We start from the raw sequence: 24,086 nt of genomic DNA, 5'->3' as shown, positions 1-24,086 counted from the left end.
AGACAGACATTGCACAAAATTGTAAATAAGACTGCAAGCATATGACTTAAGATGGAGAAGCTTATTGTAGTACCAAAAATATAAGTGGCTATCTGAAACCCATTATGATGTATCCAACCTTTAATCAATATTCTAATTATATATTCTGTGTTAAGGTATACTTTATCTGTAAATGTATCTCACTGATACATAGCTTCTTAACACAATATACTGTCTGGGAAGAAAACCTTGTTCTGATTTATAACCCGGTGTAGGATTTACTCTTATCATATGTAAACATTATGACAGAAGAAGAATGGTCCGTGAACAGGTCTTGTCCAGTATTGCTCATCTGTGATAGCTGGCCACTGTCACGGGATTTGAATGTTGGACAACAACCTATGAACTTTCATGCTTACGTAATATTAGGTTGGGTAAGCGTTTTTCTAAAGTATAAAGCTGTTGAAGAATTCAGTTATGGCAGAAGCCAGGACGCTCTTCACAGTGTAGGACCTAGCATGCATTCTCTGCCCAACGCTGAGCGCTTCTCCAGCTGAAGTTTCCGGACAGATGATGTATATACTACTAGGGAAATCTTTCTCTTCTTCTATCCAATAGTAATGTAACCTTTATAAGTATTTAACCTTAGTAACCTTTAATCTACAAAAGTGTACGCAATATCATAATATCATACTATTCCTTTGATTCTGTATTTTATCTTTCAAATTAACTATTATAAATAAAATTGTGTTATATTACAAGTGGTTGCCTTCTTTAAAGCCGTATCCGAACCTTATTGCTAGAAACTTGGCAATACATAATTTGGCGTAGTCGGCAGGATACGCAGAAGGCTCAGAAGTTCTTTTTATTGGAAAGTAGAAGGGACTTTGTGTGATATTGTGATATTGCGTAAAACATGCCTCTCTTTAAGAAAAAAAGAGGTTGCAAGTGTTTCTGCAGAAATTCCAGGGTGGGAGCAGGCTCCTTACCATATTTTGGCCAAAGAGTGGTCGCAATGTGTTGGATTAAGTGAATCATGGGACAAATGTTTGAATGATGCTGAACCTGATGATGTTGTTGAATGCTTGCAAAAAGTGAGAGTGGAAAAAAAAGCAGGAATTGGGTGCTGTGAGCAGGAGAGGATGGATTTTGTTACATGCATGTAGAAAACAGCTTGAGGAAAGAATGCATATATTAACAAAAGTTCAGGAATTGGAAAGATAGTTGTGTGAGGCCCAGAATGCATTGGTTATAGCACAGTGTCAGAATAAGTTATTAATGGACAGATGTGATGGATATCAGCATGTAGCAAAAAAGGCAGCAGTATGTGTAGCGCAGTATAAATACAGAAGGAGATGAGGGAAGGTTAATAAAAAGAAAGTAGCTTTGGCCATAGCCAAATCAGGGATAGAGTGTAGCCCTCATCAATGGGATGGTGTCCACAGGGATAAAATAGACGGTATTGGTACTGACGAGATGTGGAAATTGTATCAAAAGAGAGGACTTAATAAAAAGTCAGAGGTTTCACATAATAGAAAGGTTACAGCAAAAGATTCTGAATCCCCACAGCAGGGGCCGGGCGGGACACGGGGAGAGAGAGGGCCCACTCCCTCCTCGTCGCCAGCAAAGCCCACAGCACCGGGGTTTGAGGATCTTTATGCTGAAGTTAAATCCTTGATACAGGAATTCAAAGCCCAACAGAAGGGGGCATCATTTTCTCCTAATAAGATGTCTTCATCTGAAATGGAGGATCGATGGAGGGAGACAGATAAAAGTGATTGACATGCTGGCCACGCCCCACAAATTTTGTTAGATACAGGGGCGGAGGCCAAGTTGATTAATGGAACTCCAAAACAATTCAGTGAGTGCAAGATTATAACTACAGAATTAGGAAGAAAGCAAATTGAGGCAATTCAGGACAGAGCAAAACCAGGAGTTAGTGGAATCTCCACATTGCATGAGAAGGTAAGCAAAGTCCCTGTGGGACTTCAGGAGCAGGAGATACCCTTTGAACAATTGATTCCTGAGCAGAGGAAACAAGTGTGGTTTACAGAAGGGTCAGCTAGTTACCAAGGTAACAACCGTGTGTGGAACGCAGTGGGCTATCAGACTACTAGTATACATAGCAAAGAAGTATGGGGAAAAGAGTTGTGGCAAGATATCTGGGCAATTGTGCAAATAATTAAAGTGACTGTGTTTCATGTTGATGCTATTTGTGCTTCAGATCCCCTGGAAAGACTCTTCAACCCAGTAGCAGACGAACAGTCCAAAATATCAGTCACTGAATCCAGTAAAGACTGACACCACTGAGGAGCTGCTCGGACTGACACCACTGAGGAGCTGCTCGGACTGACTCAATGGGCACAGACCAGTGGGTGCCCATCAGGTTAGATGTAATCAAGGAAACAATTATGAAATATCCAGTATGCCAACATTCACAACAAAGACCTGTCCCTCATGTTGTTAGGGGTCAAATAGCCCAAGGTAAACTACCTGGACAAATTTGGCAGGTAGATTACATCGGCCCCCTTCCACAAGATGGAGGGTGTATGTATGCACGGCCGTGGATACATACTGAGGGTATATGATAGCTTGTCCGTGTAAAACGGCCAATGCTAACAGTACCCTTAAAACCATGGAAACCATAATATTATATTACGGCATTCCATTGCAAATTCAGAGTGACAATGGTAGTCACTAGTGTTGAGCGAACGTGCTCGACACTGCTCGGTACTCGCCCGAGCATCACGCTACTCGGGATGTTCGGCGAGCACCAAGCATTTCCGGGTTACTCGGGCGGGAGCTCGGGTCTCCGCCCTGCATGTTTGGCGCTCTTTACAGAGCCAATGAACATGCAGGGATTGCCAGCCAGTCACTGTAATGCTGCAGCCATGTTGGTTGTGGGCATTACAGTGATTGGCTGGCCGCACAGCGTCACCTCGAGTATTTAAAACGGGGCGCTGCCATCTTGGACACAGTCGCTCCGAATTAGACAGTGTAGGGACAGCGCTGCTGATTTAGGGAGAGATATAAACTGCGAAATAGTTCATGTAGGGTCTGTAAAGGCTGCCAGAACAAACAAACAGTCCTTTTCAGGACTAATATCCATCCCAGATACCAGGCAGGCAGGCTGTATAGGAGACACAGTGGTTATATCAGCAAACGCTGCATTACAGTCCTGTGTGCTCCTGTTGCTGAAATTGCTGGACTTAGCACCAGGTGTCGGGGGCCAGGAAAAATCCTTTTTTTTTCATCTAAATCCTCCTTATTTTTTCCTCCTTCACACTGTACAAATACCCGTCTTATTAACCTTTTGGTGTCCCCCCCCCCCCAAAAAAAAAAAAGCGTGTCCCTGATTTTTCAGACACAAATATAACTGTTGAAAATAGTCTGGTGTAGGCTAGAGAAACAGAAGTGTTGTTTTGCACTTCCACGGTTTAAACCTCTGTATTATCCATTTTGGACCATTTGTATCTAAAAAAAAAAACAGTTTGAGTGTGTCGCTCACTGTTCAGCCGCAAATATCTCTATTTAAAAAAGTGTGGTATACCCCAGTAAACAATAACTGTGGTTTTGCCATCCCACGGTAAAAAATCTCTATTATTCAGGTTTTTGTATTTTTTTCCGTAAAGGAAAACAGTAGTGTCTCCTGACTGTTGTGACACAAAAATATATCTGTTGAAAATAGTCTTGTGTAGGCCCGACATCCCAGTGTGGTTTCGCAGTTCCACGAGTCAAATCGCTGTACTATCCAGTTTTGGGCCTTTGGTATCTAAAAAAAAAGCAGTTTGAGTGTGTCGCTCACTGTTCAGCCGCAAATATCTCTATTTAAAAAAGTGTGGTATACCCCAGTAAACAATAACTGTGGTTTTCCTCTTCCACGGTTCTAATCTACTCTTTATTACCCTTTTTCCATTGATAGTGCAAGTGTAAGCTATTTTACTTCATTTACAATGGGCAAGGCGCGTGGCAAGGGACGTGGAAGTGGACGTTCTGGTGATGGTTCGTGCAGAGGACGGGGCCGTGGCCAAGGTGAAAATGTGCCACAACCAAGAGCCACATCTTCTCGCTCCCACTTCTTAACCAGAATTACTAGGGAAGCACAGAACAACACCAGTATTGAGAACTGATCAGTGTGAACAGGTTATTAATTGGATAGCAGATAATACTTCCAGTTACCTGGGCACCACCACCTCCGGTCTGTCTTCCAGACGGTCAACTCTTAGTAGCCGTGAGTCTCGACCGCATACTCCTCCTCACCCTGATGCTCCTTCCTCCCACCATGCCGAGTGTCGTCAGACAGCAAGTGATCCCACACTTGGACACTCTGAAGAGCTGTTCACTGGTCCATTTCCATATTTGGGCCCCTCGCCTGATACGCTTGAAGTGGTGGAAGAGGAGATCCCATGTTACGATGCCCAAATATTTGAACAGCCACGGCCACAGGAAGTCGACGTTGGCAATCTGTCACAAGAGGTGGACGATGACGAGACAGAATTGCCAGGAAGTGAGGAGGAGGATCGTGGTGCGCAAGTGGAAGAGGAGGAGGTGGTGAATGATCTAGTAACTGACCCAACGTGGAAGGAGGACATGCAGAGTGAAGCCAGCAGCACACAGGGGGAGGGAGGCAGAGTACCCCAACAGGCAGGAAGAAGCAGTGTGGTGGCCGCAGACAGAAGGCAGGCAACCATTCCCCGTAACACCAACATGAGGGACGTTGCCAGTACAAGCGGTAGGTCTTCCAGAGTCTGGAATTTTTTTAAAGACTCTGCTGATAACCCCAAAAAGGCCGTATGTTCCACCTGCCATGCCAGCATCAGCAGGGGTGACAAAACTACCAGCCTGACCACCACCAGCATGATCAGGCACATGGCAGCAAAGCACCCGACTTTGTGGGGCGAAACCCAGGGTCCACGACCAGTGTCAGCGGGTGTCACCACTGCTTCTTCCACTGTTGTGCGTGCAATAGAACCCCCTGTTGTGTGTGCAAGGCAATCCCCTGTCCATACTGCATGTAAAGATGCCCCCTCCTCTCAGTCTTCACTTGTTATGGCAGTTTCTCAAGAAACAGCATCAACGTCCACGTCTCACCGCAGCGTTCAATTTGTCCATATCCCAGACCTTTGAACGAAAGCGGAAATTCGCAGCTAACGCCCCACAGGCCACAGACCTAAATTCGCACATTTCACGACTGCTTGCGTTGGAAATGCTGCCTTTTAGGCTGGTGGAGACGGAATCCTTCCGCAATCTTATGGTGGTGGCCTTTCCCTCGGTACTCGGTCCCCAGCCGACACTATTTTGCCCGGTGTGCCATCCCCGCACTACACAAGCACGTGTACCAAAGCATCTGCCGTGCCCTCAACAACGCAGTTACTGGGAGAGTCCATCTGACAACGGACACGTGGACAAGTGCTTGTGGCCAGGGACGGTACATCTCTCTGATGGCACACTGGGTAAACATAGTGGAAGCCGGGACCCAGTCGGACCTTGGGACGGAACACATCCTCCCCACACCGAGGATTGCGGGCCCTATGTCAGTCAGAGTTGCCCCCACAGTGTACAGCTCCTGCGCATCCTCCTCCTCCTCCTCATGTTCAGCCTCCATCTCAGATATCACCACATCAGTTACAAGCTGGAAGCACTGCAGTACTGCCTCCGCCAAGCGGCAACAGGCTGTGCTGAAACTCATAAGCTTAGGTGATAAACCTCACACTGCTTGTGAGTTGTGGACAGCTGTGAAAGAGCAGGCAGATCTGTGGCTGAGACCGCTGAACCTACATCCCGGCATGGTCGTGTGTGACAGTGGCCGTAACCTGGTGGCGGCTCTGAGGCGAGGTGAGATCACACACGTACCATGCCTGGCTTATGTGCTTAACCTCGTGGTTCAGCGGTTTCTTAAATCGTACCCCGAGTTGCCAGATCTGCTCGTGAAAGTACGCCGCCTGTCAGCTCATTTTCGCAAGTCGGCTACAGCTTCCGCCGCCCTTGCTGTGTTGCAGCAGCGTTTGCAGCTTCCGGCACACCGACTGGTGTGTGATGTCCCCACACGTTGGAACTCTACCCTCCACATGTTGCAAAGGATTTGTGAGCAGAAGAGAGCAGTTGTGGAGTACCAGCTGCAACAAGGCCATCGATATTCAGGTCAGACTCCACACATAAGACCTCAGGAGTGGACCTGGATGTCTGACATATGTACCATCCTGACAAACTTTGAGGAGGCCACCAAGATGGTGAGTGGCGATGACGCCATCATTAGTGTCAGCATCTCACTTGTCTGTCTTTTGCAACGCTCTCTGCAGAGAATTAAAGAGGAGGCATTGCAGCCAGAGTATGATGAGATGGATCAAGAAGACGTAGCGGGCGATTACACACAGCCCAGCCTCATCTCATCCCAACGTGCATTGGGGGACAATGAGGGAGAGGAGGAGGAGGAGGAAGAACAGGAGCTGCCATCATGCGTTGTAGACGGTAGTACCTGTACAAGTGTCATACCGTCGGTTCAGCGTGGGTGGCCTGAGGACAGGGGGGAGGAGGAAGAGGAGGAGGAGGAGAGCATGGTCAGTCGTCATCTTGGTGAGGGCACGGAAATCTTGCCCGTTACCAGTCTGGCACGCATGGCTGACTTTATGTTACGCTGCCTTAACCGTGACCCTCGCGTTGTCAAAATGTTGGGTGACAGTCATTACTGGTTGGTGACACTTGTAGACCCCCGCTACAAGGAGAACTTTCACTCTCTTATTCCTGAGGTGGAGAGGTCTACAAAAATGGGGCAATACCAGAAGGCCCTTGCTGCAGAACTCTTAAAAAAATTCCCATCTGAACACGCTAGCGGCAGAGGTCACAGTTCGTTGCCCAACCAAGGCGTACAGGCGAGAGAGATGCAACTCCAATCCAACAGAGGCAGGGGAACACTGTCAACATTCTGGGACAGTTTTCTGACACCCGCCCAGCTTACAGGCCCTGAGGCGCGGGGTACTCTCACAAGGAGTGGAAAGTTTCAAAAGATGGTGAGGGAGTACCTTGCCGATCGTACCAGCGTCCTCCGTGATTCCTCTGTGCCTTTTAATTATTGGGTATCCAAGCTGGACACTTGGAATGAACTCGCTCTGTATGCCTTGGAGGTCCTGGCCTGCCCTGCCGCTAGCGTGTTATCGGAGCGTGTTTTTAGTGCCGCTGGGGGAATTATAACTGATAAGCGCACTCGCCTGTCAACTCACAATGCTGACAAGCTGACCCTTATCAAAATGAACAAGGGCTGGAGTGGGCCAGACTTCTCATCACCACCAAATGACAGCAGAGTAACATAAAGGCAAATCCACTGTGTTATTTCGGGAGGTGTATTCACATGCACCGCTTCACACCCACACATGGGTATACGCTTCCTCGTTTCGGCTGTTTAATCTTCTTCTCCTTATCCTCAGCCTCCACCACCACTATACCACCAGGGTGCCAGCATTGCAAGTTCCTCCGTCCTTATTTTTGGCAGCTTTTGCTTGCAAGGCATAAGCAAATACTATGGGACACCCACTCCCCAATAATGGGACTTATGTTTGTAATATGCTGTACTGCATGGCTCTTGTAAGGGGCATTGCAAGTTGCTCCGTCCTAATTTTTGGCAGCTTTTGCTTGGAAAGCATAAGCAAATACTATGGGACACCCACTCCCTAATAATGGGACTTATGTTTGTAATATGCTGTACTGCATGGCTCTTGTAAGGGGCATTGCAAGTTGCTCCATCCTAATTTTTGACAGCTTTTGCTTGGAAAGCATAAGCAAATACAATGGGACACCCACTCCCTAATAATGGGACTTATGTTTGTAATATGCTGTACTGCATGGCTCTTGTAAGGGGCATTGCAAGTTGCTCCGTCCTAATTTTTGGCAGCTTTTGCTGGGAAAGCATAAGCAAATACTATGGGACACCCACTCCCCAATAATGGGACTTATGTTTGTAATATGCTGTACTGCATGGCTCTTGTAAGGGGCATTGCAAGTTGCTCCGTCCTAATTTTTGGCAGCTTTTGCTGGGAAAGCATAAGCAAATACTATGGGACACCCACTCCCCAATAATGGGACTTATGTTTGTAATATGCTGTACTGCATGGCTCTTGTAAGGGGCATTGCAAGTTGCTCCGTCCTAATTTTTGGCATCTTTTGCTGGGAAAGCATAAGCAAATACTATGGGACACCCACTCCCCAATAATGGGACTTATGTTTGTAACATGCTGTACTGCATGGCTCTTGTAAGGGGCATTGCAAGTTGCTCCGTCCTAATTTTTGGCAGCTTTTGCTGGGAAAGCATAAGCAAATACTATGGGACACCCACTCCCCAATAATGGGACTTATGTTTGTAATATGCTGTACTGCATGTGATGTGCCCCCTGGGCCGTGTGTACACATGTGTGGGATACCCGGTGCCGGGTCTCTGGGGTCTGTAGTCTCCGTGGCGGTGACCCGGTCCCGTGGCTCAGGCTGGTCAAACCAGTGGCAGTCTTTCTTAGGTTTTGAGGTTAATTGTCCGACTGCGCCACCTGTGGATTGCGGTCAGGGAGTACCACCGCTGCGAGGCAGACCGCTGAGGCTGGTGTTGTGTGCGCAGCATAGAATGGGATAACTCCCCTCGGGAGGAGTATAGCCTCAGGGCAGTGAGTGTGGATGATGGGGGTGATGGTGCACGAGCAGGGTCTTTGCAGTGCAGTTCAGGGTCTTTACTGATGATTATAAGGTAGACCCTCCCGGGGGAGTACTGGCTAGCATAAGAGGCCTGGTCAGTCTGTGAGCAAGCTGGAGTTCCCCTGGCCAGGTGGAGTTGTAGGCCTCCCCGTCTGTCTGCACTCTTCCTGGCTACCTTGCTGTAAGCGGGTAGAAATAGCCCACGTCCCTGAGTGTACCGTGTAGTGCTCACCCGTATGGCTGGTGACTTGGGGCCTTCTGTTAGCCTCCGCTCCACGACGGCAGTGCTGGTCCCTTGCTTGTGACTGAGCCTCCGGGCTTCTATGGCCAGAGGACCTGAAATCCCCTGCCGGCTGGTTTCTGCTGCTGGATATATAAGTCCTCACAGCTTCGGACTCCTGTGTCCGGTTCCTATTGTCTTCTGCCAGGGCGAGCTCTGCACAGCTTCCAGCCCCTGGTCTTTAGCTCCTAGCTCCTACAGAGCTCCTTGCTGTTACTTTCCCTTGCTCTCACTCTGACTCTGACTGTTCTCTGACTCACTCAACCCCGCCCCAGATCCAGTTTATAAGGGCAGAATTCTCCCCTCCCAGGATTGGGGCAGGAGGATGTTGCATGTTTAAGGGATCCTGACCAGGAAACCTCCCACTTGCTCTCCGACGTAATATCTCTATTACTGTGGTGACCAGACCCCTGGGGTGCCACACATGGCTCTTGTAAGGGGCATTGCAGTTCCTCATAATTTTTGGAAAGCTTTCCTTTCACTGCTTAGGCCAACAGTGCACAGGAGACCCAGTTGCTATAAATAGAAAAAAAGGTTTAGTTAACGCCTTCTGACCTCCATGTCATTTCCAAGGGGCATTGGAGTGGCTCGAAATTTTTGGTAGGCATTGCACTCACTGTATGCCCTATAACTGTGTAGCCGAACCGCTCCTTTTGTTACAGAAACATATCCTACAAGACATATCTGGTTGACTGGCCTGATATTGATGTGAATGGTCCCTGTTCCTCCTGCTCTTTCTCCTTTGCTACTGCCTCATCCATCATTTATCACCTGAAGCTTTGTTTTAACGGGAGTCATAGAACTTGGATAGTAGCAGGATAACATCCAGCAATCCTCGGAGGAGGTAGGATATGCGCCAAAACGCTGACCACCTCAGGCCTAGCCGCTACTACATACATGCGCTTGCATTACAACAAAACAAAGCAGATGCTAACTTCTATCATCCTCATCATGTTCCTCACCTTGGCACTCTCAACTCCCCTGATGGAGAAGCCAGGGCCCACCGGAGGAGTCTGATAGTCCGGTGGGCTCGGCCAATGCTGCCCTAAAGCAGGCCAGGCTAAGAAAAGTGTGGGAAAGGTTACCGGGACAAATAGGGGTGGCTGCGGACCGAGTATGGACACCCGGCCACCCCCTGGAGGCTGGGGAGCAAGTGGGGACACCCGGCCACCAGGCGGCTGGGGACTGAGTATGGATACCAGGCCGCCGACACAGCCATGGCGTGGTGGCCAGATTCCGCCTCCACATGCCTAAAAGGCCCAATTTAAAGTGCAAGCAAGCAAGCAGTATGGTATTGCAGCCTGGGGGTAGGTGGGTGGCAGGCTGCATACTTGCGCTTGCATTACAAGGAATGGGAGAGGTACAATTGAACACTGCCCTGGGACAAGGACTTGAATGGGGATAGTTGCAAGTCTGCAACGACAGGTGCAAGGTGGGAGGCATCTTCGCATGTACCATGAACAGGGGTTTGGCATGCACACACTACAGCGGAATAGGCTCTCCTTCCCACTAAATGCACTGGGGAGGGCACAGGTAATGTTTTGGTATACGCGCTTAATCTTATGTATAAGGCACACCAGGACAAATATGGGCGGCTGGGGACTGAGTATGGATACCTCGCTGCCGAAGCAGCCATGAGGTAGTGGCCAGCTTCGGCCTCCTCCAAACTAAAAGGCCCCATTTCAAGTGCAAGCTAGCAGTATGGAATTGCAGTCTGGGGGTGGGTGGGTGGCAGGCTGCACACTTACACTTGCATTAAAAGAAAACATAGCAGATGCTAACTTCTGTCATCATCATCATGCTCCTCACCTTGGCACTCTCAACTCCACCGATGGAGAAGTCAGGGCCCACCGGAGGAGTCTGGTTCTCTGGTGGGCTCGTCCAATGCTGCCTAAAGCAGGCCGGGCTAAGAAAAGTGTGTGGGGGATGTTCCAAGGAGAAATAGGGGCGGCTGGGGACCGTTTATGGACACCCGGCTGCCCCCAGGCGGCTGGGGACCGTGTGTGGACACCCGGCCGCGGGGCGGCTGGGGACCGAGTATGGACACCCGGCCGCTGGGTGGCTGGGGACTGAGTATGGATTCCAGGCCGCCAACACAGCCATGACGTGGTGGCCAGATTCTGCCTCCACATGCCTAAAAGGCCCAATTTCAAGTTCAAGCAAGCAAGCAGTATGGTATTGCAGCCTGGGGGTGGGTGGGTGGCAGGCTGCATACTTGAGCTTGTATTGCAAGGAATGGAGGAGGTACAATTGAACACTGCCCTGGGACTAGAACTTGCATGGGGATAGTTGCAAGTCTGCATCTTCTGATGCGGTAAGGATCACTTATGATGGCCACACTTTTAGACAGTGACCTGGGGGTCAGAGATGATTCCAGGGGTCTTCCCCATGCTGTTCCCTTGTCTTTTCAGCACTTTATGCATGTGTCACACAGCACATGGCCAGATAAGGTTGTAAAATGTTAAAATGACATTTCACGGTGAATGCATTTGTCACGGTTGAAAGCAATACAAAAGTGCAAAAACGCATAAAAAAATGCTACTTGTGAACATAGCCGAAGGTGTGGAGGAGTATTTTTGTTTTTGGTCATTTATTTTAACTTATACACAAGTCTTTACCCTGGAAAGGATGCTCCTTACCATTTTTCACAGTAAAAAAGTTTCACTTTCGTTTTTGAACGTTTTATTGTGAGCCTGTAAAAGTGGCTTACTACCTCTGACCACGTTGTTGACAGCAGTGACCTGGGGGTCAGAAATGCTTCCTGGGGCGATCCCCATGCTGTCCCCATGTCATTTGAGCACTGTCACTATCGTTTTGGGCACCTGTTAGGCTTTTAAAAGACTGCCGGGGGTGCCACCGCAAAAATGCTCGAGTCTCCCATAGACTAACATTGGGCTCGTTGCTCGGGTCGAGCACCCGAGTATCACGGCGAGCTCGGCCCGAGCTTCGAGCACCCGAGCATTTTAGTGCTCGCTCAACACTAGTAGTCACTTCAAGAACAGGAAGGTTGCAGAGTTCTGCTCAGAACTTAATATTGAGTGGATCTTTCATATCCCATATTATCCTCAAGCCGCAGGATTGGTGGAGCGGATGAATGGGTTATTGAAAGAACAGTTGAAGAAATTGGGAAATGGAAACTACAAAGGGTGGAGAAAACATTTAAGTGAAGCCCTTAACATTCTTAATAACAGACCAGTTGGAGAACAGGAAACACCGTTAATGAGAATGATTACCCCCAATTTACAGATCATGCCTTTAAAAGCTACTACCACAGGACAGACAGTTCTCTATTGGGAACTAGAGCCAGGGGCTCCGGGACCTTATAGAGCCACCCCACAGGCTGCAGGACTAGATTTACACTCTCATGAGGAAATGAGATTAGAAATAGGGATTGTAAAGGCAATCAGAACTGCTATAGGATTACAAATGCCTCCTGAGCATTTTGGTCTTATAGCTCCAAGATCAGGTTTGGCCCTGAGAGTAATTCAAGTGATGGGAGGAGTGATAGATCAGGATTATCAAGGTGAAATCAAGGTACTCCTGTTGAATAGTGGGGATAGTGACTTATTGATCCAAAAAGGAGACAGGATAGCTCAATTAATAATTTTGTCTATCCAGAAATTGAAAATAATCAAGGGAACAGCTCCTACAATAATAACAGTTGGAGGAGACAGCGGTTTTGGCTCCACTCATTTTCTGAATGATGGTGCAAAAATCTGGGTGAAGCAACCTGGAGATAAAGGTCCTCCAGAACCTGCAGAGGTGATCCCCCAAGGAGCAGACAATGTGTTAATAATGATGAAGCCAGGACAAGAGAAGTGGGAACATGTTACTGTAGACAGGTGTTATCTCTGAGACTAATGTATAGATTTCCATTTTAGATTCAAAATTGGAGATGGTGGATGATCGGTGTAACAGGCATGGTCCTTTTGGTCTCTGTCACTACCCAACCGTTATACAGATGGGAAAGAGAAACGCCGGACGAGGAGAATGAGGCTTTATGGAAAATTAAGCAGAATTTATGGAGTTACTTGGCGCAACTGACAAACATGAGCCATTTTTCTATTGTAAAGACTGCTACAGCTACAAATGTGTTGGAAACTTGTATGGTAGCTATACCAACCCCCTTACGACTGTGGACCAAATTGATAGGGGGATTTATCCAAGATGAGGAGGTGGAAGAAGATGTGCTTCAGAATTATACATACAACCCATATTACACTTGTATAGACTGTACTGGAGAAGATTTTATTACTGAAGATATGATCACTATAAAGACTCAAAACATTGCATCTGTTGAAGTTATTCCTTTGGGATATGGCATTGGAGATAAATAATATATGGTTTCAGATAACCAAGGGTGGATTGTAGTATGAACATGAAAAATGGCTATTTTATATTTCAAATCCATATTGAAATATAAACCAGACATAATCAGCATTTGTAGATATTCTACCTCAGTAAACTAGGGGTCATTAGTCCAGACATACTAAAACATTAGGTTAAGTTTGCTAAATCTGAGGTTTAATCTGTATTACTGAAGGGAATTAGCGTTTTGTATACGCTGTGTTTGTCATCCGATGTAGAACCAGAGACAGACATTGCACAAAATTGTAAATAAGACTGCAAGCATATGACTTAAGATGGAGAAGCTTATTGTAGTACCAAAAATATAAGTGGCTATCTGAAACCCATTATGATGTATCCAACCTTTAATCAATATTCTAATTATATATTCTGTGTTAAGGTATACTTTATCTGTGAATGTATCTCACTGATACATAGCTTCTTAACACAATATACTGTCTGGGAAGAAAACCTTGTTCTGATTTATAACCCGTTGTAGGATTTACTCTTATCATATGTAAACATTATGACAGAAGAAGAATGGTCCGTGAACAGGTCTTGTCCAGTATTGCTCATCTGTGATAGCTGGCCACTGTCACGGGATTTGAATGTTGGACAACAACCTATGAACTTTCATGCTTACGTAATATTAGGTTGGGCAAGCATTTTTCTAAAGTATAAAGCTGTTGAAGAATTCAGTTATGGCAGAAGCATTGTGGACCTGTAAAGAGGACGCTCTTCACAGTGTAGGACCTAGTATGCATTCTCTGCCCATCGCTGAGCGCTTCTCCAGCTGTAGTTTCCAGACAGATGATGTATATGCTACTAGGGAAATCTTTTTCTTCTTCTATCCAATAGTAAGTATGTAACCTTTATAAGTATTTAACCTTAGTAACCTTTAATCTACAAAAGTGTACGCAATATCATGATATCATACTATTCCTTTGATTCTGTATTTTATCTTTCAAATTAACTATTATAAATAAAATTGTGTTATATTACAAGTGGTTGCCTTCTTTAAAGCCGTATCCGAACCTTATTGCTAGAAACCGGCCCACTTGCTCCAGGGTACAGCTTACGGCAAGGTAATAAAGTAGCAATGTTCATATCACAATGTCCATATAGCACCGGGTATTACCTTTGCCGGGTATAGCTGTCTCAGTCCGTTACTCTGCCACCGCTGTGGCTCTGCGGCTTCCCAGGTAGGGGTCTCCAGCCGTCGTTCCCTCAAAGGCCACTGACATCCACACAGGATCCAGGCTCTGCCTTCCAGGACTCTTACTCAAGCAGGCTCTCCCTCAAAGGCCACTGACATCCGCACAGGATCCAGGCTCGACCTTTCAGGTACCAGGCTTCACTTCAAAGCCGCTGCCTTCCAAGGCCACCAGCATCCGCACAGGATCTAGTCTTTGCCTTCAGGCTGCCAGGCTCCACGGTATCACGGTATCCCACACACATGGGGAACAGGCCTCACACCTCTCACACCGAACACACCTGTCTCAAATTAAGCAGGTTTATATATGCTGTGCACAGACAGCCACATACTGACAGGACCTTGCTGATGTCACAGTCATGTGATCAGTCAGCTGTGTGTATAGGTCCTGTGTGCTGTCCCAGTCATGTATACAGAGCTTTACTGTGCATGCAGGACCTGTGTGCTGTCACAGTCATGTGACCAGTCAGATAAAGGGGAAGGTACATGGTCCGGTAAGCACATCCTGGACCATTTACAGTAATGCTAGCAACCTGCTGCATTACATATCCCCCCCTCTGTTCAAACTTGTGGGGTTGAACACATAATATACACAATAACATTATAACCCCCAGCTCACATATAGACCATGAACTTTACAATTGTGCTACTCAGCCCCTGGAACCTTAGTCAATGACATTAGCCCATTCCTTAGGGACCTACCATTTGTCACTGTCACTGACTTCGTCAGGTCACCTTTCCGGGTCGTAACTTTGTCAGGTCTACCCCGCTCCCAGCGGTCAGTTGTAATCTTGTCAGGTCTCCCCCGCTCCCAGCGGTCAATCGAAACCCTGTCAGGTCTTCCCCGCTCCCAGCGGTCAATACAGCAGCGCGACTCACATGCCCCGGTATCTAAGGTCCGGTTCGACTCCGTACTGTCCCATCCTCTATTGGGTCGTTTGTATGGGCTGCTCAAACCGGAGTTACTGGAGGTCTCACTACCTCTAAACCCACACCCACTACTCTCAGGACATCCTAAAAGGTCCCTAACTTCAGCTGTAGCTGTTCTGTTATTTAGGGGGCCCTTTCTCTGTCGGGTCTCACTATTTGTAGACGGCTTCCATCCTCTGCTGCTCAGATGATGCTGTCTATCTACTCGCAGTCTAGCGAGATTCAATTGTTCTACCTCCTGCAGGTAGGTCACTCGGTACTCAATCAGCATGCGTATATATTCTAGGCTTTCTTCTGTTCCTACAGCAGAGAAGGACACCATGCCGTTTTCGTCTGGTATCCAGTCCTGTTGATCACGTGGACTGCTTACTCTCATCACACCAGACTTTTTGACCATCATCTGCATGGCTCGACCGCTTCTCCCAATGAGCTTTCTCACCAGAACATGAGGCACCCAGATGACCTCTTCACGCATACTGTGAGCTTTCCTCCTAAGCTCCAGTTGTCTAACGGCTTGCTCCGTCTTCAACCGGAGAAACCGCTTCGTGCGAATACATCGCCAGTGCATATCACTTAGGATCGCCACCCTCTTCACTGTGACTTCGGTCGTTGACAGGACCACCAGCTGTTTAGCTTCTGAGGTCAAGTACACCTTACAGGCTCCCACAGCCTTCTTAAACTCTTCATGCACGGACTCACGGGTGCATTCTTCCCTCAAGTCCTCGGGTACATCTACGAGGCACTTGTACCGAGACGTTTCGGTCTCACCAGTGGTTTCCAGACGATCAACCAGCTCAGGTTTCAGGGACAACTGACTTCCAGCTTCTTCACCCTGGACGCTTCCCCTGAGCTGACTCACAGCTACCACTTCACAACTTTTCGTCTTGACCACCTCCACTTCACCTTTATCTTCCAACACCATACTTTTAGCTCTCCTCAGGTCCACCTTCTCAGGGTCTAAGGGAGTAAGTGCAACTTGTTTGCCTTTTCCCTTCTCCAAGGAGACCTCGTTCACCACGTGACACTTTGCTAGGCGACCTTTGAGCTCTAAAACTTCTCCTTCCAGCTCAGTTACTCGCCTCTCAGCGGCCCGTCTCTGAAGCTCTTCCTGCTTCAACTGCTCTTCCAGCAGCAGAGCTCTCTCAGACCTCTCCGTCTCCAATGTGCCCACTCGGCTCCCAATAGCCAGTCTCTCACGCTTCTCTTGCGTCCACTGGGTTTGTAGCAACTCCTTGAGCTCCCTGATCTCGGCTCTTACTTCCACCGAATCATCCAAGCTCGCATCACTCGAGGAGGTATCTGTTTCACACCTCCCCTCACCAGCGGCCAACTCCTGGCCCTGGTCTGTGGCTTCTCTGACGGACTCCTCCATCTTTTTCCGCTCAGCTTCCATCTTGCTGACTGTTTCTTTAAGGCACGTCTCCGCCCTCTGGAGAGTATCACAGGACATCTGTAGCTCCTTCACCTGAGCTTCCAGATCTAGGGTCTTTCCCCGGAGACCATCATTCTCCTCACGGGTGTCTTGCAGAGTGGTCTCAACCACTTGGCGCACTTGCTCTGCACCCGCCTTATCCTCCTCTAGTTTTTCCTTCACCTTGAGGAGATCCTCATAATCTCTCTTACTCTGTTGCAGTTCCCTACTGCGTTCACCACACACCTTCTTGGAGTCACACAGCTCCTGGTTGAGCTGTTTGCACAGTCGTTCTAGGATTTGTTCACGTCCAGAAACACCATCCTGCCGCGCCTCTGTGACACCCCAGGGGTCTGGTTGCCACAGTAACGTAATGTTATGTCTGAGAGCAGGTGGGAGGTCCTTTAGTCAGGGATCCTGTGCATGCCACACCTCCTGCCCAGTCTTGGGAGGGGAAGAACTTCCCCTATAAAAACCTGGGGCTGAGGCAGGGTGAGTGAGTAGAAGAAGAGAAGAAGTAGAGACAGCATAGGAAGAAACAGCAGTTACAAGGAGTCAGAGGCTGGCAGCTGCAGAGCTCGCCCTGACTAAGAAGATTTCTAACCGGACCCGGAGTCCGAGGCTGTGGGGACTAACTCCTACCCAGCAGCAGAATCCGTCAGCCAGGGGATTTCAGGTCCTCTGGCCCAGAAGCCCGAAGGCACGGTCACACGCGTGGGACCAGCACCGCCATCGTGGAGCGGAAGCCATTAGAAGGCCCCGAGTCACCGGCCATACGGGTGAGCACCACACGGTACACTCAGGGACGTGGGCTACTTACATCAGCCTCTAGCAAGGTAGCCAGAAGAGAACAGTCAGTTTGGGAGGCCTACAACTACGCCTGGCCAGGGGAGATCCCATCTGCTCAAGGACTGACCAGGCCCCGATCGCTAGCAAGTACTCCGGGAGGGTCGATCGTTGTTACCAGTAAAGACCCTGAACTATACAGTACCGTCTCTGAGTGGTTCCTGCTACCCCTATCATCCACGTCGGCTGCCCTGAGGCCAAACCCCTCCCGTTGGGGGTTATACTATCACGCTGCACAATCCTTCCATCGGCCTCAGCGGTCTGCCCTGCAGCAGCAGCTCCCTGGCTGCATTCAACGGGTGGCGTAGTCATCAACTATTTACTACTAATAGACTGCCGTCCAGTTTGACTCCCTGGGCACGGACCGGGTCACCGCCACGAGACTACAACCCTCCACGGATCCGGCTCCGGGTAAGCTACCGCGTGCGCACCGCAGCGCGACACAGGCCCAGGGGCGCGTCACCTCCTTCTCAAGCTTCAACTGCAAAACTTCTTCCTTGATTTTGCGGCGGTCCTCCTTAATTGCGTAGAACATTTCCTTCCAATGGTTAATTTCCGCGTTGCTTCCCTCCACGTCTCGCTGCCAGTTCCTCATAACCTGGTATATTTTCTGCTGTTCAGACTCCAGGTTCAGCTGGTCTGCGGACACGTCACTCTGACACTGTTGCCTGATAGGCTCCAGTTCCTGGTCATGACTGGCCACCTTCTCTTTCGGGGCTGTCAGATCCTGATCCGTCAGTCTCAGTACCGTACTGGAGGTTGCTACTGGAAACGTCACCTCCTCTTCTACCTCTAAAGGAGGATCCACACTTGAAGCATAGGCACACAGTACTACATTCTTTTTATTTTCATTTTCAGCCAAGTCTACAGGAGCAACCTTTTTGTGGCCCTTGCGCCGTCTACGAGATGGGGACTCTCTCACCTCGTCTAGCCCCTCTTGACTGAACTCACTTTTTACTTTCATAGTGTCACAGTCAGCTACGGGGTCTGTGTCACTACCCATGGTGTTGTGGACTAACAGGTCACCTCCCACTTTGACGTCACCCCCTTCTACTGGAGTTACCCCGTTATCAACGGTCACATTGTCATTTTTAGGAGGCACCAACCCACCACCAGTAACAATTTTCAGTTTTCTACACTCCACACTCTTGTGAAAATCTGCCCCTTTTTTAGACTCCGCCCCCTTTTTAACAACCACACCGGCAGGGTAATTTTTACACAAAAAATCAGCAGTAGTCTTAGGACTCAGTTCACAACATCTCTTACCACCTCCCCGGGCACTCTGGGACAACACTGGCGCCCCCGGAGAGTCCATAGAATGGTCCACTGCCGCCATTCCATATGGTGCCCACAGCTCCTGCGGTTCCTGCACCATGTCCAGTAAAAGTTTCCCAAATACCTGCTCCGGTCCCAACCGGCCCTTCAACCACTCAATAGCTCCAGACAGATCTGCTGCTTTGCTCACAGCCATCGCGGTACACTGTTCACACTAGCACTTCATCGCTCTCCCGGAAAATTTTCGTGGCCCCACCAAGCCACCGCAAAACCGGATTTGAGTGCGATGAGAATCTTCGCAACCCCGCCGAGTTGCCGCAAGATGCTTTATACTTCGTGAGCCCCGCCGAGCCACAGCAAACCAGGTTTGAGTGCGACGCCAATCTTCGCAACCCCGCCGAGTTGCCGCAAGATGCTTTATCCACACTCGTCGTCCTGTGCCGTTGCCCCTAGCAACCGGGGTTGTCGTTGCCACTAGCAACCGGGCTGCCGTTGCCCGCACTCTCGAACCATATGTAAGGCAGCGCTCGTCATCATACTGGGGGTAACTCGCTTCGCTGCGTCAATCAATGCACACGTGCAATGTCTTTACGTTTTTCACACAGTGTTGCAGTTTATTATGGCACTTCATAAACCGCTGTTCACACACAGTTCATCTTAGTCCGCCACCGGCAGGTTTACACACATAAACAATTCATGAGCCAAGTGGCACACCGGCCCACTTGCTCCAGGGTACAGCTTACGGCAAGGTAATAAAGTAGCAATGTACATATCACAATGTCCATATAGCACCGGGTATTACCTTTGCCGGGTATAGCTGTCTCAGTCCGTTACTCTGCCACCGCTGTGGCTCTGCGGCTTCCCAGGTAGGGGTCTCCAGCCGTCGTTCCCTCAAAGGCCACTGACATCCACACAGGATCCAGGCTCTGCCTTCCAGGACTCTTACTCAAGCAGGCTCTCCCTCAAAGGCCACTGACATCCGCACAGGATCCAGGCTCGACCTTTCAGGTACCAGGCTTCACTTCAAAGCCGCTGCCTTCCAAGGCCACCAGCATCCGCACAGGATCTAGTCTTTGCCTTCAGGCTGCCAGGCTCCACGGTATCACGGTATCCCACACACATGGGGAACAGGCCTCACGCCTCTCACACCGAACACACCTGTCTCAAATTAAGCAGGTTTATATATGCTGTGCACAGACAGCCACATACTGACAGGACCTTGCTGATGTCACAGTCATGTGATCAGTCAGCTGTGTGTATAGGTCCTGTGTGCTGTCCCAGTCATGTATACAGAGCTTTACTGTGCATGCAGGACCTGGGTGATGTCACAGTCATGTGACCAGTCAGATAAAGGGGAAGGTACATGCTCCGGTAAGCACATCCTGGACCATTTACAGTAATGCTAGCAACCTGCTGCATTACAGTATGCATATCGCATACATGCAGTTACATGACTGTCCTCTCTTGCCGCCTGCAAGGCAGAATCCTAACAGCGAGCAATGCGCAAGCTGTGAGAGTTCAGAAATCTGCAGACTTTCATCACAGATTTTTATTTATTTATTTTACTCACTTATATAGAACCATTAATTCCACAGCGCTTTACATACATTATGGGCACTGTCCCTGTTGGGGCTCACAATCTAAATTTGCTATCAGTATGTCTTTGGAGTGTGGGAGGAAACCGGTGAACCTGGAGGAAACCCCGGCAAACACGGGGAGAACATATAAACTCCTTGCAGATGTTGTCCTTGGTGGGATCTGGAAACCCCTCATTTTAACATGAAGTAGTGTGTGGTAGGACGACTCACTCATCTTCATCAGAAGTAGACTCAGAACATGGTTTCCTCTTCAGGTTTACTAAACGGCATAAAGCTCTGCAGGTTCGATAAAATAAACACGGCCTTCCTGGCATAACGACAAAACAAAAGATAAACAATAGCAGAGTCCATAGGAGTGTGGGGTTCGCCCAGACTGGTTGTAGTACAGCCTTCAGCTCCACCTGAGGCCAGAACTTTCCAGTCTGGAGACCTTGCCTCTCCAGACACAACAGAAAAAAGATAGTGACTGAGTATTTAACTCTGCTCAGACACACCCTGAGGGGAGGTAGGATGAATGACTTCCCACCCGATCTCTATGCCATTCACACAAAACCACACCCTTTGTAGGTGAATCAACCCCCAATACATAACATGCCGGAGAATAATTCATGATTTAGTTCACACAGGCCAGCAGCCGGAGTGACACATACCTCCCCTCGCATATAACACCAGTGACTCTGTCACAAGTGTAACATGCCCAATTCTAACAGCGTGTATTATACTCATTGTAAGGATTTGGCTCTTCTCGCCGGTTCCAGTGGTCATCACATGATCACTCATATGCGATTTTCATACTTCCCAACTCTCTGTGAAGCAGGGGCTGTAGTATTTCACTGAACATTGAGAGAGTCACGAAAAGCAGCTCATCGTCCCGTGACTGTAAGTATGCAAATTACATAAGTGGTCACATGACAACTCAAACCGCTTGAGCCAAGAAGATGGAGTGGACAAATTGAATTCTTGCCCGGGGTGCCGGAAAACCTAGATACACCTCTGACTAATGTGCTACTTTTTGTCAGTTGATAAGAGAATTACAAAAAAAAATTTATTTAGATTTTTCAAAGTTTTTATTAGAATACATGACTTTTTTAACATTTAAAAACATTTCTTTTACAATATTTATTGGTCCCACAAGGGGACTTGAAGACAACATCTGTTCCCATTGGTAATATTCTGTAGTACATATACAGTACAGATCATTACCCCGCCTCTCAGTGTTAGGGTAGGTTCACACGACAGTTTTCTCCACGTCTGAGAAAAACGGTCCGATTAGTTTGATCAGACTCTGATCAATCAGTTTTTGTCAGACATGGGGAGAAAAAAAAATTCTCAAATTTCTCCATTCTGTTAGTCTGTGAAATTTGGACAGGAAGTGTTGTGCTTCAGAAGCATCCAGAAACTAGAGGGGTTAACACAGTCACAGGAAACAGGGAATGTTTAGCAGAGACCCAGGGGGATTGTGGGGAAGTTGTTTATTGTCTGGCTGGAGCCGAAGAGAAAGATGTGTGTGATCTGTATCTCACAGAAGGCAAATGAACAGGAATCAGATCAGGAGTGAAGCTAAAACCAGGTCAGATAGACTTCCTGAACTAACAGTGCACAGTATTATCAGGCAGAAAGATAAGGATTGGAAGAAATTGTGTCACAGGGATCATGTCCCTCATCAAACCTTCCCCCCTCCATCTCCATGCAGGATAAAGAATGCTGTGTACTATTGTGCCTTTGTGAAGGAAAAGCCTGTGGTGGGTGCATAGAAGTATGCTGCTAAGAGATCTAATCTGTACTGAACTGTGCTACTGAAGAGACTGTCGTTGCTGTGCGTGCTTTAATAGACTGTACTGTGGTGAAGCCTATTGCTTCAAAAGAGTTAAATGGTACTGGCCGTACTTGATTAAACCCCAATGTGCAACTGTTTATGAAGACTCTTGTCAGATATGTCTGGTCAGCAATTGAATCTATGGGGTGCCTGAGGGAAGCTGCAGTCTATGGTGGCCTTGCGTAAAGGTTCCCCCAGGATTCCAAAGAATTCATGAAACCCGTCTCACCCCTATCTGAACCTAGGGGCGTGCATGTAACATTGGTGACTCGTACGGGGAATTCTGAGTGGGAATAAGCCTGTAGAGGGAGAAGAGGAAAAACACAGCTGTACAGCACCTCAATTCAACTCTGCTACACCAGTTAAAGCGGACCAGCCCCTAAGAAAACTCACTAGCAGCAATGGATGTGGAAATACAAATAGACAGAATTAGTGAGCTGCTTCTTCAGCTAACCTGTGAAGAATTGAGAACAGTAGCAGAACATATAAAGATGTCAGAAGAACAGATTTCTAAAGCACGCAACCGCAGACAACTGTTAGCTGCCATTAATTGGACGTCCCTCCCTGAGCGAACACAGTTACTAACCGGGTTGAAGTTGGAGGATGGAGGGGCGGCACCAATTACCAAGATTGGGAATCTCCGTCCGCAGACAGAACTACAACAATTGAAAGAGCAATTCAAAGCCTTAATAACAGGCCTGCAGTAATCGACCAAAACTTCTGAACAGGTGACAGACTCAGACAGAACCTTTAACCTGCTCATGTTCGATAAATCAGGAAGACAGTCCTCTCTAGCACCACAAATCACCATAAGGCTATGTGCGCACTATGCGTATTTGAAGCAGAAATTTTCTGTGCGTTTCTGCTTCTCCTTGGCAGGGAGAACTCATGCGTTTTTGACACGTTTTTGTACATCAATGAATGATTTTTGGAGCTAAATAAATTATTTGGTGGGACATTGCTTAAACCTTGGATTACCATCAGAACTGGGGTGAGTATATTGGGTAATTTGAATGTTTAAAGAATGTGTCTGTTGTAATTCAAATAAAGTGTTTTCTCTGTGTCTGTATGTTTATTTAACTCTTTACTTTAATTAAGTTTGGTCATGAAAAGGTCTGACTGACACCTTGTCATAATCATAACCTTGTCAGCTAGTACCATAAACCCAATCTTCATTAGCATTTCTATTCACGTAATTTATGCGGCTGCTGAGAGCTGCTATTTTTAGCATGGGAAGGTGCCATATAGGTAAACATGGTCCTTGGCGATTAATAACATCTCACAGCTGGTTCGTTAGCCGCTATGTCCCCTTGATCAGCACTCAGCAGCGCTTTAGACACAGCTTATTTTTGCTGCATCCAAAATGCGGTGTTCTGATGCCTCATTTTTGTTGTCAGTAAATGTGAATCCACTGCATATAATGACACATCACTCGGTCAAAATCTGCACCAGAGACTGGCGTGTCAGCTACAGAAATTGACATGCTGGAGGTGAGTTTGGGTACGTGGCCACGATCAGGAGCCACTGCAGGTCTGACGCTGTGTGTTTATGCAGCGTCAAACCTGCAGTGTCCAGATGTTACAGCATAGTGGATTGGATATCTATAAATCCCATGTCCACTATGCTTGCATCAGAGGCTGCGAATCGCCCGTGGACACGGACATGCAGTGCGTCTTTCAGGACCGCAGAAATTTGACCAGTAGAATGTATTGAATGCG

The 24,086-nt window shown here is 47.9% G+C and overlaps 1 long non-coding RNA gene across 1 annotated transcript in view; it reads left to right on the top strand.

Moving 5' to 3' along the window:
- Positions 1-13,810, top strand: part of LOC141169504 (uncharacterized) — an 89,271-nt gene extending 75,461 nt beyond the window's left edge. The window contains exons 2-3 of the long non-coding RNA XR_012252297.1: positions 2,204-2,365; positions 12,814-13,810. This is a non-coding gene — a long non-coding RNA (uncharacterized lncRNA). The remainder of the gene's footprint in view (positions 1-2,203; positions 2,366-12,813) is intronic.
- The last annotated feature ends 10,276 nt before the right edge of the window (positions 13,811-24,086 follow it).

The sequence above is a fragment of the Phyllobates terribilis genome, unplaced genomic scaffold (genome assembly GCF_046119375.1).
Source record: "Phyllobates terribilis strain yellow unplaced genomic scaffold, ASM4611937v1 Scaffold_1__5_contigs__length_1240528914, whole genome shotgun sequence".
In the NCBI taxonomy this organism is placed as follows: domain Eukaryota; kingdom Metazoa; phylum Chordata; class Amphibia; order Anura; family Dendrobatidae; genus Phyllobates; species Phyllobates terribilis.
The sequence above is the reverse complement of the archived record's forward strand: the minus strand, read 5'-3'. Positions and strand labels throughout refer to the sequence as shown.